General features: G+C 41.8%; 1 long non-coding RNA gene across 1 annotated transcript; it reads left to right on the top strand.

The window, feature by feature from the left end:
* Positions 1 to 670: 670 nt before the first annotated feature.
* LOC104580572 (uncharacterized) lies at positions 671 to 16,645 on the top strand. Its single transcript, XR_015914368.1, has 3 exons — positions 671 to 745; positions 13,634 to 13,723; positions 16,575 to 16,645. It is a non-coding gene; the product is annotated as an uncharacterized LOC104580572 (long non-coding RNA).
* The last annotated feature ends 284 nt before the right edge of the window (positions 16,646 to 16,929 follow it).

Here is a 16,929-nt window from a genome sequence, read left to right as displayed (position 1 = left end):
TCCCCTCTGCAAGTGGGCTGCTCTGGGGCCTTTCTTGCTTAGTGCTTCTTCTCAGTGTTTTGTGGGGAATCACAACTGCAGCAAAGAGAGTTGTTGGCAATAGCTGCACAACTGGCTTTGTGAACACGCCTGTTTCTTAAAAGATTGAAGGCGAGAGGGTGATTTCTGCGAGCAAAGCTGCAGCCCCGGCCTGCGCGTTGGAGTGAGAGCACTATCGTAGTCTAAAAGCCTAGTGATCAAAAGGCAGGATTTCACATAGAGATGTTTCTCTACTGGTAAATGCTTTAATAATTAATTAGATTTTAGAGACTGGAAGCACTGCTTACAGCTTCTACCAAGGTTGCTGTGATTTTTTTTTTCTCTTCTTTTTTTGTACATCTTAACGGAATTGTTGACCTTTTTTTTCTAGGAAGTTTTCTTTCTGTTGATATTGCTGCTCTTCTAGCAGCTTGGCCCCAGCTCTCACATCAGAGGAACTCGCTTGGAAGCTCAAGATACTTCTGCGTGACATGCATGTGCAAAAACATTGGCACATTATTATTTTAATTAGACATTTCAGAACTTTCACATGCTGTTTTGTTTTCTAGCATTGCTAGGCTGCTGTTTTTAAAACTGTCTATAAAAATCTTCAGGATTGTTTGTAGAATTGTTAAAAACTCTTCACTTTTTTTTTTTGCCTCCAGATGAACGAGACAAAGTACAAAAGAAGACCTTCACAAAATGGATAAATCAGCATCTCCTAAAGGTCAGTTGTATTTCTGTGATGTCTGGGTGACTGATTATTACAGCAGTGATTGTGTGTTTTGCTAAATGTTTGATTTCAGAATGTAGCAGTATTACATGTAGTAACGAACATAAGCTAGAAAGATCTCAAATTTCAAGGTTTATTGATGTACTTTGTCTATGAGGAGTCATGGGGGAGCTGGAATGCTGCTGTCTGAAATCCCCAAGTGATCTGAATGACTGCTTGCATTTGAAATGTAAATGAGTCCAAATCTAAGGGGCAATAGCTCCTTCTGCAAAGCTGGACTATTTTATAGCCTTAGACACTCAAGGCTGTAGCAATACTGCTAAGGCAAGTTAAAAATACTATTTTTCAAGAGCCCCATTAATTTGAGGATGGGGGAATAACCTGGAGAGGGATGCAGTGACATCAGCATGCTGCTCGTGAATTAGAAATAGAGGCTTTCTGCAGATGAAAATCACTTCTCAGCATCTTTCCTTTGAATGACAATGAACTTGGCCTAAGGGACACAACACATCATTTTAACAACATGTACAAGCTTTTAGTACAGCTTTTAGTCAACAGAGGACTAAGGGCTTTGAGTTCACCTTCCCTGCATGGCCCTCCGGTTCTAAACATAATCTGCTGCTACAGCGCCGACTGTCTAGGCCAGACATCTCTCAGGAGAAACAGATTGTAATTACTTAACATAACTTGCTTTGATTGTATTTCTTTTTCCCAGAGGTTGATTTCATGCAGAAGTCACATTAAATAAAAATGTATCTGCAAGCTGTCAGGTTTGAGATTTAATTAATGAGTATAATGTTCAAATGCTGTTGGAAAGATTTGCATGTGTTCCCGTTTAGAGCAGAACACAATTAGGGGGAAGATTTACTGGCTTTTCTCTGCTTATTTGCTGTGCTTGGGGGCTCCTGGAATATTTAGGAGATGCAGAATTCTGGTTTTGTATGTTTTAAAATTCTAACCCGGACTGCCTTGTGGAGAGGGAGCAACCCCAGGATGCCAGCACGGCCCAGGTGATGCTCCATGAAGTTGGTCACAGTTTTGTGGAAGCTGCTCGTGGCTTAGGCAGAGCCCTCTGTTCCAGAGTGGTCTCTTCATCCTTCTTGCAGTGATGGGGGTTGCAATGACACAGGCAGCTGCTGTGCAAAACAGCTGCTTCACAGACCCCGTTTGGTTGGACACCTCCTTGCTCTGGAAAACCCACATGAGCACGTGTCCTTGCAGGGGGCTTGCTGGTAAGGAATGGCTATGCCCTGCAGACCTGCTGCTCCTCTTCCTTCCCTGGGCTTTGCTTCCTATTTACAGCGTAAGAAATTTATCCTTTGTCCAGTAAGTCAAGCAAATTAGATTAAGGAGAAACAAAGATGTACAAGATGGACTGCCAGTACCCTGGCAGCAAAATGCAATCTCCAGATTAACCATCGTGCGTTTCCTTTTATGATTTAAGATAATTGTTTCTGTGTTTGCAGAGGCTGCTGATGTGTTTCCATGTTATAGATACATTTGATAGATGGAGTTTTATGCTTCAAGCAGAAGAGCCTGTCTGAAGCTTTTTGGAGAGCAGTCCTTTAATACAAGCTACACCTGTGTTTAGAAAAGAGCTGTGTACTGAAAATTGCATCCACATACAGCATTATTTTTTGTGATTTTAAAACATGCACAGTCATAGCTGCCATTCAGTCAGCCTCCTAGGAGCAGCTTAAAGAGGATTTATGCTCTAAACCTGTCAGGAAATAGGGGTGAGCAGTTCAGTCTAAACCCTTCTCTGCCTCCCTCGCCAAGGTCAGTGGCCTTAGGTCTTCATCTCACATGGTTCTCTGTGTGTGTGTGCATATGTGCTCTGCTGGCCTTGGGAGGGGATTGTGCTTGCTTTTATTTTGTGTGTGTGTGTGTGTGCTCTTTACCTTCTTTCTTGCCTTTTTCTTCTCTCTCTCTTATTTTTTCTCCATTTACCTTTTCATCCCCTTCTCTCTTCTTTTTTCCCCACTTTTCCCTTTTTGCCCCCCCAACTTCTTCCTTTTCTTTTTTTTTTTCTCTCTCCTACTTCTTGTTTATTCTGCTCCTTGACCATTTTAATTAATCTCCTCTGCTCTTACAACGTAATGACCTCCGGAAAGGACCAGACTCTTATCCCTTTATAGCATATTCAAAAGAGCGTTTTCTAGGTCAGCAGCGCGATGCTTTTTCAGGCTGGCATCATTGGCTGGGGGATGGCAGGCAATCTGCTGTCATTCTTTTAGTGAAATTTGGGAGACGTGCGATTCAGTGAGTAACCACAAGCCACAGCATGGGTGAGAAATAGTTGCCCTCCTGCCCTCTGTTGCCCGTCTCTGTTTGTGTAGGATTCAAAGCATGCAAGTGTATGATAAACTTCCGTGTGCAGAATTAATCTCTTGTCACTTCAGCTGACCAGCTGAGCATGTAACTGTGTGCTTTGCTGCAGCAGAAGCATCGCCACTGCAGAAATATTTCCTGTAAACAGTCTTGAGATAAAGAGTCAAATAGAGATAATTTAGAGAGATAATGGTGGTAATTGCAGAATTCACTCCTATCCTGAGCTCCAGGGTGACGGTCACCTTCCCAGCACGCTCCTGGGGCGAGGAGCTCCTCGTGCAGCTTCTCCAGCACCCGTCTGCTCATGCCAGGGGTTGAACTTTGCTGCTCTCAAAGGGTCAGTTAAATGTTGGTATTTTTACAGCAGGAGATAACACCCGACTCAACCAAAGCAAATAAAATTGTGTATTTTCACCTTCATGTGGTCTTAAACAACCTGAAATGAAATCCATCCTGCATGATGGCCTGGATGTTCTTCTTTAAATTCATTTGAAATGTGGACCCCACTATCTACAGACAGAAAGAGCACCCACATGAGTGGGAAGAGGAGAAAACAGAGGAGGTGATGATGGAAAAATGTAAAAGCAGACAAATTCTTCTTTTTTCCTTCACTTCCTTCCTCAAACCAATTTTAAAATATTTTGTAGCACCAAAGCTTAGTCTTGACAGCTTAAAGAGGGAGTATTAAAGTACTTATGGTATCTCGATTAGAACTTATGGTGTTATGTGAGGTGGGACTGAAGGCAGGGTAACAAGAGACTGGCTAGATCAGTGCACTAAAGCAAATAAAAATACATGGTGCCTGAACACCCAGATAGTTTGCTTTCAAGGAAAAGCCTTTTTTTCCCCATATTTTGTGTAAGGAAAACTTGCGTGTCTGCCAGCAGACCTCCTGGAGCAATGCTCACTGCCAATCACGTCACACGCCAAGGTCTTCGGGAAGACAGTGCTTGGCTTGGGAGCAAGGGCAGCACCCCTGAGCAGGGAATAGCAGCTCCAAAACTCCTTAATAAAGGTCCTGGGACAGGACAAAATGCTTTTTAAAATGACTTTATGTTGCTTTTCTGCAGAAACTCTCTTCAAAATCGTTGTACTCTGCTAGGGGTGTAGTGCTGGTGTGTCGGACAAAACTGATGTTATCCTGCAAAGACTGAATGAATAATTCAGAGTAGAAACCTGAGGTTATTGATTCTTGTGAGTCCTTCAGACAGGATGTGACTTGCAGATCGCCACTTGGATCAATAGCTTTGTGAAATGCTCCAGTGTGAGGTCTGTGGCAGAGGAACCATTCTGATGCGCTGAGGCCGTTGTCTTGCTCACACCCGTGGTTATCATTAGGGAGTTCTCCTTGCCACCATCTGCTTGTTAGCTATGCAGTTAATCACTTGTTCTGTTTAACTCTTTAGAAATAAACATTTTAGCTCTACCTTTAGGTAGGTTTTAAGAGGTGAAGCGCTTGATATGTTCACTTGTTAAAAAAAGAAAGTCTCAACAAGCACCTTTCGTTTTTGCAACATATTTTGAGAGAGCACATTTTGACTTCTTCTATATGTAAGGAGTATGCTAAGAACTTTTGCTTTGCAAGTTTATCTGAGTGAATTCCGTGGTAGCATAAAACTGCCGTAGTTAATCTGGACAGCTGCTGTAAACAAATCCTGTAAAATTCTACCTTAAGCGTGGCAAGCAGCTCACTGCGCTTGCTGCTTTAGTCACTGGGTGTAGCCGAGCTGTCAGTATTTCCTCCTCCTATTTTATGTTTTAATTTAAACAAATAAATTGGCTTCTGGGTAGACAGAAGGAAGTTTCAACTTTTCTCATTAAAATTATTCTGTTTTGTGCTTAGGATTATTTCTAAGGATCTTGCATAAATAGAAATGTTTTTGCTTTGAGCCATCTTCCTCCAGCAAAATATAAAAAATTAACACAGAGGAAGAGTTACCAGAGGAATAACCTGCTGTTAAAGGTGTACTTGGTTTTGCTATTATCCTTGGATATAAGCATGATTATAGTTTATTCATCTCATGCTATGCCTACACATTTTTCAAAAAATTTGCTCCCTCCAGCAGGCTAAGTGTAATCTCTGTCTATTTGCAGAGCAGAAAAGCAACAAACTCCGGGTCTTACTGATTTTAATAGAGGTTTAGAAGTGGGAAGGCTGGAAACTGGGAGACTGTGACAAAAGCTGCTAGCCAGATGCCAGAAGGACAGACTGGGAGAAAGGAGGAAATTATATCGGGCTAAAGAGGCTAATGAAAACCCACATCCCCAAATCTCTCTGCAAGTAAATACATAAATAAATTCAAGTAAATAAAAACTGTGCCACAGATTTCAAGTTTATTTGATCCAGTTTAATACATGCAGACTTCATGACTAATTGGGAGCAGAAAAACGAATAATTGAAACCAGTTAATTAAATATGCATGAAATTTGTGATTGTTTGTGTGCATTGATGTTGATATGGAATGCAGTATTTTTGAACCAGTTGAGTATATGATTTTATGATCCTTTTTACTGTAATTTTCTTTAGTTGTTTTATACAGGTGTGCATACATGAGAGAATTAGAAGCATAAGTTTACTAGAGGTATAAGTTTGAGATTACTGCATGGTGAAATAGAACTATTAGCACTTATAGCCTTCCTATATTAGACTAATTTATTAATTTATGAATTCATTCTCTTTGGGGTTATTGTTTGCAGTTAACTCTCAGTTAGCTTAGATTTTATTGAATATTTCATTATTTAATCCTTAGAGATTGTAAGAGGGAAAATTGTATCATTTGCCATTATGTGTTGGCTTTTTCGTTAACTATTAAATTATTCATGGAGTTATATTTTATCTTTATATACTTTTGATGTGTCCGCATTTCATAATCATTTAATTGTCAGGTTAGAAATACTCTGGGGTGATCCTACTCCCGCTGAGGCCAGTGTGAGTTTCACCGCCGGTTCCAGCAGGAGTTCTATTTGTCCCTGTATGTGAACCCTAAGTAACCTCAGACATTCAGATACAAATACCTCGTTCTGCAATAGTATTTCCTATGCTTTGGAAATCCAGTCTTGTTCTGAGGTGGAGTACTCACAGGTACTGAGTGGGGACAGATGGTCCAAGGAATTGTGATTTTCCCCCAAACAAGCACCCGTTATCCATTAGGTGTGTTCATGGTGCTTTGAACGGGTTCTGTTAAAGAAAGTAACATATTATTTAAAACTCTGAACTGTCTAGTGAAATAAAACATCTCTACTTCAGTTACAGCAATGTTATGTCTGCCAGCCTTAGATTTGTGCCTACATTGGGCTTATTAGGATGAATGGGTTGTTTATGTCTGCCCTGAGCAGGAGTCCTGCCGTAGGCCTGAGTCAGCATCTCCAGGTAGCTTTACGTGGCCCGAGTGCCAGGGTTATTGGCTGGGTCTGATACGACATTATTTACATTTTAGTATTTCAAACAACTCATTCCTGGTCAGGTAGATTACATGCTGCACAGTCCAGGGCTGGAAAGGAAGGCAGAATCACTTGAAAGAAGGGAGAGGTGAGGAAAATTGGTTGCAGTGTGTACCTGAAGAGCTGTGCATGTCTTGGGCTAAAGTGCAGCAGGAGAGAAGGCGCTTCTGGTTGTGCGGCTCCTGCCGCCGACCCCTGAGGTGGAACGAGGCAGTTAATGTCACATCTGTCACCGTTAGCCAGCCTCCAAAGGCCAGGGTTCTGGCGGGGAGAGCCTTTAGCCCCGTGTAGGTGTCGGGGTCGACATGTAAGCTGCTCGTCTGGATACCTTTCATAGTCCATGAGAAAACGCTCATCTTAAAGTAGGTAAGCAAAGCAGGTCTGCGGCTGGGTGTACTTTAGGTCCTTCTCCCTGGCCGTTGAAGGGGTAAATATGGCTGACCAAGGTGTGGACACCTCTCCTGTGTGGCAAGCCCCGTCCAGAGAGATCTTGAAGCTCTCAGGATGTGCTGGAAATAACATGTGTTTTTATCAGCATAAGGGAAATCCTGGCAAAACCTCTGGTTTTGGTCTTGACCGATCGAGAGGAAATACCTCAAAATCTAAACAAGAGGAGGTACCTCCATCACAAAAGCACAGACTCACTGTTGACGGCAGAGAGGAGCTAGTGTGGAAAGAAAGGCCAGCGAGCATGAGCAGCAGTGTCTGCTGTGCTGCTGCTGAGACTGCAGAGTTGGGCAAGACTCGGGAAACTGGTAGGCAGGGTCTCGTGGGGAGGTAACTGAGGAGCAAAGGGGACGCAGGGGACCTTGCAGTCCCTGAAAGCGGCGCTGCTGAGGGCGCAGTGCCAGTCTGCAGCGAGGAGGGCAGGTAGTGGGTACAGGACGTACTGCTGCTTATAAGAGCTGTGACAAATCGAAAGGAGACATTCAGAAAGTGGAAATAAGGACAACATGACTAAGGAGTTGTAAAGCAAAGCGTGATGGGATGAAATCAGACCAAAAAAAGGTCCAAAATGAGTTAGAAACATATATAATGCTATATATTATTGTATAATAAAATATTATATTATTATAATATATAATATTGCTATATAATGAAGCATGATATAAAAGTCAACATAAGAATGATTCTATAGCCATGTCAGGATATAAAGATGAAAGGAGAAATATAGATGCATTACGGAGGGGGGAAAAAAGAGTTCATATTAAAGGTATAAAGCAGGCTGAAGTATTCAGCCCTCCTCAGACTACAAAAATGCTGCCTTGATGAAACACATCTTAATATGAAGATGAAAGAAGAAGTCCGATAAGGAAAGAGGAGATTGAAGTATTTATTTAAGTTACCTGCTTTCTAGCTGCACGGCTTTATTCACTGAAGAGTTAGCAACTGATGCCATTTATCATTATATTCACAGAGTCACAGAGAACAAGGGACTCTGGGGGTTCTGCAGTGTGGCAGAGATCAGACCTCCCTCTGAAATGGAAGAAAAGGCTGTTGAATAATGAACCTTGCAGATGAATTTTTCTCCCTAGGTAGACAGTAAAAAAAAAAAAAAAAAATCATTGAGTTTGCTGGGATAGCAGCTGCAGCTGCAGGGAGGCAGCTCCTGGGCTGGTGGCTCTTGTGGTTCCTGCCCCAGTGTCGCGGCCCATGGGCTGTTCTGGCCGTGTCCCCTTGTGCCCAGGGAGCTGCCCACAGGCCAGCGCGGTGCTGAGGACATGGGGGACAGCTCCCAGTTGTGGCTCTTTGTGGGCACGTGGGTGTCAGATGTTGAGGGTGGCTCATGGTTGTGCTGGAGCTTCACATGGTTGTGAAACTCCAGGTGGGCCCTTCACCACAACCCTTGTCTATATTAGAGCACTAAGAAGATAAGTTTTCTTTGAAAATCAAGGACAAGTTGTGATGATTGAGTTTGTTTGGTCTAAAATAGAGAGGACTGAAGGCAGACACGATAATACGTACCTGGGGTGTTGGAAGGCGGAGACCAAAGGCTTTCCAAGGTTGGGCCCTTCAGAGACAATAAAATGCGCTGAATTTGCAGAAGATTTAGTTTGAAGAATAGCAGGACCGCAAAAAAAATCCCCAACCCAGTAAGCACAGTAGAGCACTAAAGCTTACTCTTATTCTACACTAAGATTTTTTTTCATTTGAATTTTCAGGAGTAAGTTAGAGAAGCACCTCTGGAGTGCTCTTGCCAAGCTCAGTCCTGCTGCAGTGCATTGGGTTGGATGAGGTGATCTTTTTAGCCTTTTTTTTTAGCCTTATACTTCTGTTTTTCTGTGACAGTGACAGGCCTAATACAGCCCAATTCTTCTCTGGCAAAATATTTTTTAACTTCAAATTCTAACTACTAACTTCTTCAAATTCAAATCTAACTCAATACAGGAAGATAAGAACAGAAATGAAAGGACAAGATTTAGCAAGGACCTGTTTATTTCAACAGCAGCGTGTTTACCTGAAAGCAGTATGTGTTGTCTTTCTTACAATGTCACTTCGCTAAGAGCATCTCAGAGATGTGCAAAACAATGAAGGGCTGGGGATGAAATGCAAAAGAGGGTGTGTGGAAACAAGAGTTGATCAAACGTTGTAGTTGTCTGGAAGATATATGAAGATTAATATATAGAAACAAAAGTTGAGTGATCCAAACTTAGCCACAAAAGCAAAATTTTAGAGTAAGTCTCAATTCTGCTAAAGTAGAGGGCACTGGCCAAGTGAATACAGTGAAGGGCAACCAAGGATGAATCTTAAGCGGAGAACATCTGACATAAAAGAAAGATAGAGCGTGTTGAACTCAGTATGGGAGACTAAGTTAAAGGTGACTTCTGGGAGGGTTTAGAATCATGAATGGATTTTATGAAATGGAATAGGGTTTCCCATTGGGGGATGCTAACCTTGAACAGGTTAGCAGATTGCTCTGGAGTATGGAATACAGAGCCATTGATTTCACTGCAGCTGCAGGAAACGCTCAGTGTGGAGCAGACTAATGGGCTGGCAGCGGGCACAAAGCAGGGCAGGTGGGTTTGGGCCCCTGAGCTGAACCTGGATTTGCCGTGTGAGCGTCCGGCTCCTGTCCCGCTGGGCAGCGCGTGCGGAGCCGGGGGCAGGAGCGGCCTCTGCAGCCTCCGGCATCCCGGCCAGCCCGACGCTGGCCTCTGCTGCTGCTTGTGTGGAAAAGAACCGGTTCCTTGTAGCATCCAGTGCAAAGCAAAGAAAGTGCATCTTTGGAGTTTGTTTTTCCTCCTGAGGATTTTTACAAAACAAATGCTGGTATTGAAGTGAGGAGATGAAGAGACGTGAGACATGGCGAGGATCTGCGTGCTGTGGAGCGCTGCGCGGAGCCACCCGGGGCGAGCCCGGGGCCTGGAGAGCAGAAAAAGCAGCCGCGGAGGCATCGGCGGCGGGGAGCAGCCCAGCTTGGAAAATGCTCACGTGGGAAAGTGTTGGCAAATGCGATGCTCCAACAGTTCCAGGCTGTGTTTAAGGCGGGGATCTTGCTGCAACCTGCTAGGCTCTTTGGGGAAGATTCACATAAATCACATTCTGTGTCTGAGCATTGCAGATATTTGTTTTTGTGTGGAAGTAAAAAGAAAAATCCTTGTAGGTGAGATTCTTCTTTTGGGGGTATCGGTTTGCTTGCTTGTTAGGCTTGCCAGCGTGATTCCTTGTTTTTCAAAGGTGAATGGATTAAAAGATAGGAAATTTCAAACCTTGTATAAAGCTTTTTCATCATTTCATTTTATTTGTGCTTGCAATGCAAACTGTTGCAGCTGAAAAAATAGGGAAGCTATCCCATCCTCCTTTGATTGTGATAATTTTTTTACATCTACATTGTGTATTTAATGAATTTGAATTCTGGAAAAGTGGAGAACACTGTTTGAAAAGGCGTTACGTGGTCTTTCAAAGCCTCTAGTGGACGCTTAGTGTTATACAACTTAATAATGGCTGGGGATGATACCAATTTTATAAAGGTTTGACAGCTGAACTTCAGTTTTTGAAAATGAATGTGAATCAGGTTTGATTCTAATACTCTCATTCTCCAGAACAGTTTCCTGTTCTGAAAACTGTAAGAAAAGATCGGGTTTGATGAGTTCTGTTTACCTATAACAAGGATAAGGAAAATCATGATATTTTGAGGGAAACATATGGTTACAATAGTCTGCCATCTCTTTCTCTATAAAAACTGATAAGCTTGCAAGTGTGTGCGCCCCAAAACGTATCTTGATTCCACGCTGCCAGGATCACCATAACTCTGTCACTTCCGTGAGGAGTCCCAGTTCTTTGGTACATGGGAGTTGCTTTTAGCTCTTCCTGCCTTATCTGATTGCAGCCTTTCACAGGCTTCCACATGCCCTGACACAAGATTCTGCAGCACGTTAATCTTTATTTCCTTTCCTCCTTAGGCTATTTCAATCCAGAATTTAATTCCCGAATGTTCTCAAAGCTTTGCATTTTAGGTACTAAGGTTTAACATACTGCGCCATAGCATTAGTGTGTACCAAAGTGCCAAGCTTATTGGGGATGTATGACATGAAAATAACTGATGCTCATATCAAGGGGGATGGACTTTGGCTTGCTATAACCAGCATATGCCAGAAGAGGAAGATCAAAAGATGAATCACCCCTGAAACGGAGCCTTAAACAGAGCTCTTCCCTGCCTTCTTTTGACTGCCGAAGCTGTTCTTGTCTTGTTGGATTCCCCCTCTCCACTGCTGAACACCTCCCACATCTTCCCCAGAGAATTTCTTGTCACGTCTGAATTATGGAGTCTCCCACACTCCCATGAGTGTTGCACAAAGTTGCCTAAGGCAGCGTGTAGCCTGCTTTGCACATGCACCTGGCAGGACATAGGGCTGACAATTCTGCTCTTTGGGAGAAAAGCCACGAAAACTTGTAACAAAATTCCAACAGCTCCCACAGAGCCTCAGCCTCTGATGAAATCTGAATGTGGCAGCAAAATGGCAAGAAAATGGTAATACTTGTTGCTGTCAAAGAACTTGTTGTCTGTGTTGAGGGACAAAAACTGCCCTAGTAGGAGCAGAGAGGTAGGGATCTGCAAGCTTTGCCTGACCTGCCAGGATTTTTGGCAAGCTCAAGATGCTCCTTTTAAAATGTAGTGGAGAGAACCTGCACATCAGTTGTCCAGATGCCTCTCTTTATGCACGTTTGCTACCACGCGACCGTGGAAGTAATTCCTTAGTAATCCCTGCAGTGGCATGCGGGAGCAGCGCGTCCCAAATAATGTATGTCAGTCTGTGACAGAGCTAGGACAGCGATCCGAGGCTTGCTGGTGGTTTGGTGGCTCTAAGCTGCTCTCTCTGCAAACAGTCTGGATTGAGCTCTGGGGCTTCTGCGATACCTAGAAGGATAAGCTGGGGGAAGTGTTTTTCTTAGGAAGACCTGGGATAGCTCGGAGTGTGCGGAGGAGCAGGAGGTGAACACGTAAACACAGTGAGGGTGCAGGAGGCAGGCTGCAAGAGGAAATCCTCTCTCGCCGCGAAGTGTCCAGTATCCAGTGAGGAAATAACAGACAGATGGACTGGAAACTGTAGTATTTTCCCATTCCACAGTTCAAATACCAGTCGTGGGATTGCAGACTGGGCAGCCCACGTGAGTTGTATGTTGAAAAGCCTGTTGGTATCGACTTGTGTGCCTCACGGGCAGTTTTTAAGCTGTGCTAGCGCTATGTTTTAGATGCACAAGCCTTTCCTCCGCTCTCCCCTGCCATCCGCCCTTCCCTCTGGCTGCTCCGCTCCCTGCGGATCTGCTCTCGCTTGGACTACTCCTTCCTTAACCGGAGCGGGCTGACCTGGAGGTGGGAGGCACCACATTTCATTGGAAGGGAACCTACCTGCTCCATTCGCAAAGAACTCGGCCCTTAGTTGACATGATTCACTGGGACACGGTTCCTGGAACTGAAAAGTAAAAAGTCACAGTTATTTTGGGTTACAGAAAAAAATAAATCTTTGCACTTTTCATCTTTTAAGCATTTGGCATAATCATAGCTGGTATCAGGGCTTTACATGGTATCTTTTAGACTTCCCTGTTTTTCGATTGCATATATACTAGGAGAACTTCTGTTTCTTTGTTTAACTCAAGAAAACTATATTACTAGAGTGTTTTTCTTTTGGATCTTTTTTAATTAATTGCGCATAGGGCTTATCCCATCTGGAATTTAAATTATTTTTGTTTGTATGGGGGTGTGCAAAGCTACATGGATGTAAAGCTAATCGCCGATAGAGAGATAGTTATTTATTCAAGAGGATGGATCTAAAAATTCCCTCAAAAGTCAGATAAACTGAGCCATTGCATAAAGAAAAGGTTTGGATTGTTTCCTGCTGCTGTCGTTGTACACACAGAAATGTTTTGGGATATACTGTCATAGGTCTCATCTCAAGTACAGGCTGTGTCCAGTTAGAGGCGACACCTTTAGAAGATATTTCTGATATTGTAGTTTATGCTCTGGGAATTTAGCAAATTTCTGCTCTGATGCTTTAATGGGAACAACAGGGAGCCAACATTTACTGTTTTGTTGTTGGTTGGTGACGTGCTTTTGTTAGTAATGCATTTAAGGCCGGAAAGCGTGTTAGCTTTTGGCCTGACTCCAGTAAACTTGTATGCTGAGGATAACATATATATATATATATATATAAAGACAGGATTTTGTTCTCCATATTTTTCTCACGGTTCATTGTGCCTAGCCTGCCCACGGGTTTGACGGGGGTCATCTACAAGGGACTGTGATTTCGCTGAAAATAGACAGCATTATTTAAATCATCAGGATTGCTTTTTGGTTGCTGTATCCATTCATTGCCTCTAACTTTATATTAATAAAAGTGTATAAATATTTATTATAGATATAAATATTTTGCTTCTCAGTAGAGGAAATAAAATGTGATGAAGCTGTGAGAGTGCAGACAAGGTTGTGAATTTTGTTTATGATTATGACTAGCTTAGGTTGGCAAATTTGTTATGAAGGTAGGTACATTTCAAGTGCCATATTGGGGTGTATTTGAGAATGAATATTAAAAGATATCTCTGATAATATGACTGCAATTGCCCAGGTATAAAGCAGGATCTTAAATTGTATTTTCGTGTTTACCTTTGCAGGTTCGAAAACATGTGAATGACTTGTATGAAGACCTAAGGGATGGACATAACTTGATCTCCCTTTTAGAAGTCCTTTCTGGAGACACCTTGGTAAGCTTTCAAACTGGAATGCAGTGATCCAGTTGTCAAACATACATTTACTCTGCTTTTTTAACTCTTTGGATCATGACTGCTGGGAATTTCTTTGATATTCCCAATCCGTGATTCGATATTGAAGACCCAAGTTGTATTTCTGTTGGTAAAATACTCCCCCATGAATCCTGTGGGGGGATGCAGTCGTATTTTCTTCTTTTCTCATAGTTAGTGAGAACTGCTGTCTTAATAGGGTAGTGCGCAAGCTTTATTTTGTTTTTTTTTTCTTCCCTTTTCTTTACGGTTTTTCTTTTAACAATTATTAAATGCTTAGTATTCCTTCACATTAAAGGGAATAACTGACAAACAACAAGGGTAAAATGTCCCTGAAACTGTCTAACACACTCCTCAGGTGTCATTTCCTTTCTTTGTGAGCATTACTTCCTTGCTTGGTATTTGTTCTCTCCATTATGTTCTTCTTTTCATGCTCTTCTTTTCATTTGTGGTCTGTCTTGTGTCTTTGCTGTCCTGTCTCTTGTCTGTTATATTCATTAGCCAAGAGAGCGAGATTTTTTGAAGACCTTACGGTTGGTGAGTTCAACAGAAGCATGCGCGTATGAACAGCATGAGGATGAGGAGGATGAGGATAAGGGGGTAGGTGCCGACCCCCATAACTGTACTAACATAGTGTTTCCAGTGTGGTGGCTGCTAATGTCAAAGCAAACTCCTAGCTTGGTCATCTACAATAGAAAGGTCAAAAGAAGTCACGCTGAAACCAGGATATGTGTTTGTAACGGAGGTGTGAAAAGACAAATCTTTATTCAGATTGTTTGCAAATAGCTAAATGCAAAAGCTTAAGATTTCTGTTTGCTTTATGCAGTACAAAACTGTGGCACAAATGCACACAAGACTATGTTATCAAAACACTGTGGAACAGTTTGTTTTTATAATAAATATGAAAATACAATAATTAAACCAATATTTTTTACTTTTAATCATCATTACACATGTACAGGTAATATAAACAGAAGCTGGACTCCTTGCTGAAGTCAATGGTAAAATAAAAAATATGTCTTAATTAGAAGCACCAGTCTGTCCTATCCTTGGTGTATTCAAAAATACTTTGGAATGAGGTAATTTAGATGTGCAGGTGTAATATTTACTTTTTAAAAACAAATAGTCAATGTAAAACAGTGCGTGACAAGTCTGCATAGTGCTTTGGCTAGTATGCATATGGATTGTTGTTGTTGTTGCAGGGTGTATTTTTCTGGCAGCAAATGCTGAATTGTCATTATGTTTCACTGTATTTTTACTATCATCTAGAAGGCAAATATCTGCTTATAAAGTGTTAGTCCAAGTAGGTTGTTTCATGCCTCTGTAGAATTTGCATTACCAGCGTTTGCTAAAGCAACTTGGTTTGTTACAGGGCCCGTTTTTTTTTTTGGCTCCACATGTGATTTCAGTGGAATGTGCTTTTTCTCTGAGGCATGACCTAGCTCAAAACACTGAATTTAGCTGTATGTTGGAAAAAATATTTCCTCTCTGAGATCCTATACCTTTACTTTGTGACAATTTGGGATGTATTGTACTCTCTTTGTTTTGGAAAATATAAGTTCTAGTTCTGCAGTCCTTTCTTCAATCCATGAAGATATTCTGTAGCAAGGGCTGCAAAGCTTGATTCTGACCTATCAGTGTTAAAAAAAAAAAAAGGAAAAAAAAAAAAAAAGAGGGAGAGAGAACTAAATCCAAGGTTCTAATCTGGAAATTAAAATTCCATCTTTGTGTTTTAATTTATGCTTCTTATTCAACTACATTTTCCCATGTTTCCTTTTGGCAAACACATGATATTTCACAGGGAAAAAAAAAAAAGTCAATTGAGGAAGACTTTGGCTTATCTGTGTGTTTCACAGCGATTGTCTGAGGAAATCCCATATTCGTGGCTGCTCCCGAGCAGTTCTAGTATGCTTCTGTTAATTGCTGTGAAAGTTTGTGAAAAATCTGGAGTAAGGAAGAAGACTATAAGGATTTGGATTTTATTATGATGACATTAATTTAACTGCTTTCGCATTGTTGAGCCATGACAGCTAAGTAAAATATTCCTCTTATGTGTGATCCTTCTTCTCGGTGGTTTTACACTAACTGCATGCAGTTTTGCCATGTTTCCATTAACCCACTACTCATTTTCTACTTTTTCTTGCTAGTTTGATTTCACTTTGAGAAAATGATTTATTTATTTATTTTTGATTTTTTTTTCTTTCATGCTTCTACCCGAGTGAAGAGTTTCAGCTTACGCTCTAGGGATATATATGTTACATTATTTCTGTTTGGAGGAAGGTGTTACCTTTATAAGATGTTCCTAAATAAACATTAAAATGATTATGCAGGCATATCACAAATAAGCAAAGTTCTATTCACTTTTAGAGGCGAGCTCTTTCATCACAGAGCTTATCAGAACAACATATATTTCCACGTCATTAGTTGTATTTTACTTTGCCTGATTCACTGTAAAAGTTGTAATAATGTATTGTTAGTCCCTGGCTTTGATTCTGAAGTTTGCCTTTTGTAGGTAGGTTCTTGTGGGCCTTTTAGCTCTCCTGGCCTAAGTAGTTTCCTTCAGGGGTAGAGTTACCTCCTGGATCAAAGCTGCGGTTTGGGACCATTGATCTCTCTTTCATTCTATTGTGCTAAAAACTTTCAACTAAAGTTTTTTTAAAAAAAAAGAAGCTAAAGCCCCGAGTTTTGGGATTTTTTTTTTGCCAAAGCATTGGCTTCAGTAAAATGGTAATGCTTAAAATATTTATGTATAATCTTTTAGATCAGAGTGTTTGTTTGGCAGGAAGACCTCACAACTACTTTTTTCCAATTTTAGCCCCGAGAAAAAGGTCGGATGCGTTTTCACAGACTCCAGAACGTCCAAATTGCACTTGACTATTTGAAAAACGCCAGGTACGTATGGTGAAGATTTAACAGAAAATACTAATAAAAAATGCATTGCCAGCACCTAATAAACCTAAATATCCCTGTCTGTAAAATACATTGCAAATTAGCTATTGACACGGGCCCGGGTTGAGACGGTGATGGGGGGTTTGTTGGGCAAAAGGGGACCTGGTCCAGCCCCTACAGCTGGATGAGGATCCATTCCCTGCAGCAACTTCTGCTAGTGCCCTTGGGGCCAGGGGTCCCAAGTCCCCGATGACCATGCTGGCGGCCGGGAGCAGTCGCAC

The sequence above is a fragment of the Tinamus guttatus genome, unplaced genomic scaffold (assembly GCF_059628265.1).
Source record: "Tinamus guttatus ecotype Peru unplaced genomic scaffold, ASM5962826v1 Tinamus_guttatus_pri_ptg001760l, whole genome shotgun sequence".
Classification (NCBI taxonomy): domain Eukaryota; kingdom Metazoa; phylum Chordata; class Aves; order Tinamiformes; family Tinamidae; genus Tinamus; species Tinamus guttatus.
This window is presented reverse-complemented; position numbering and strand designations above follow the sequence as displayed.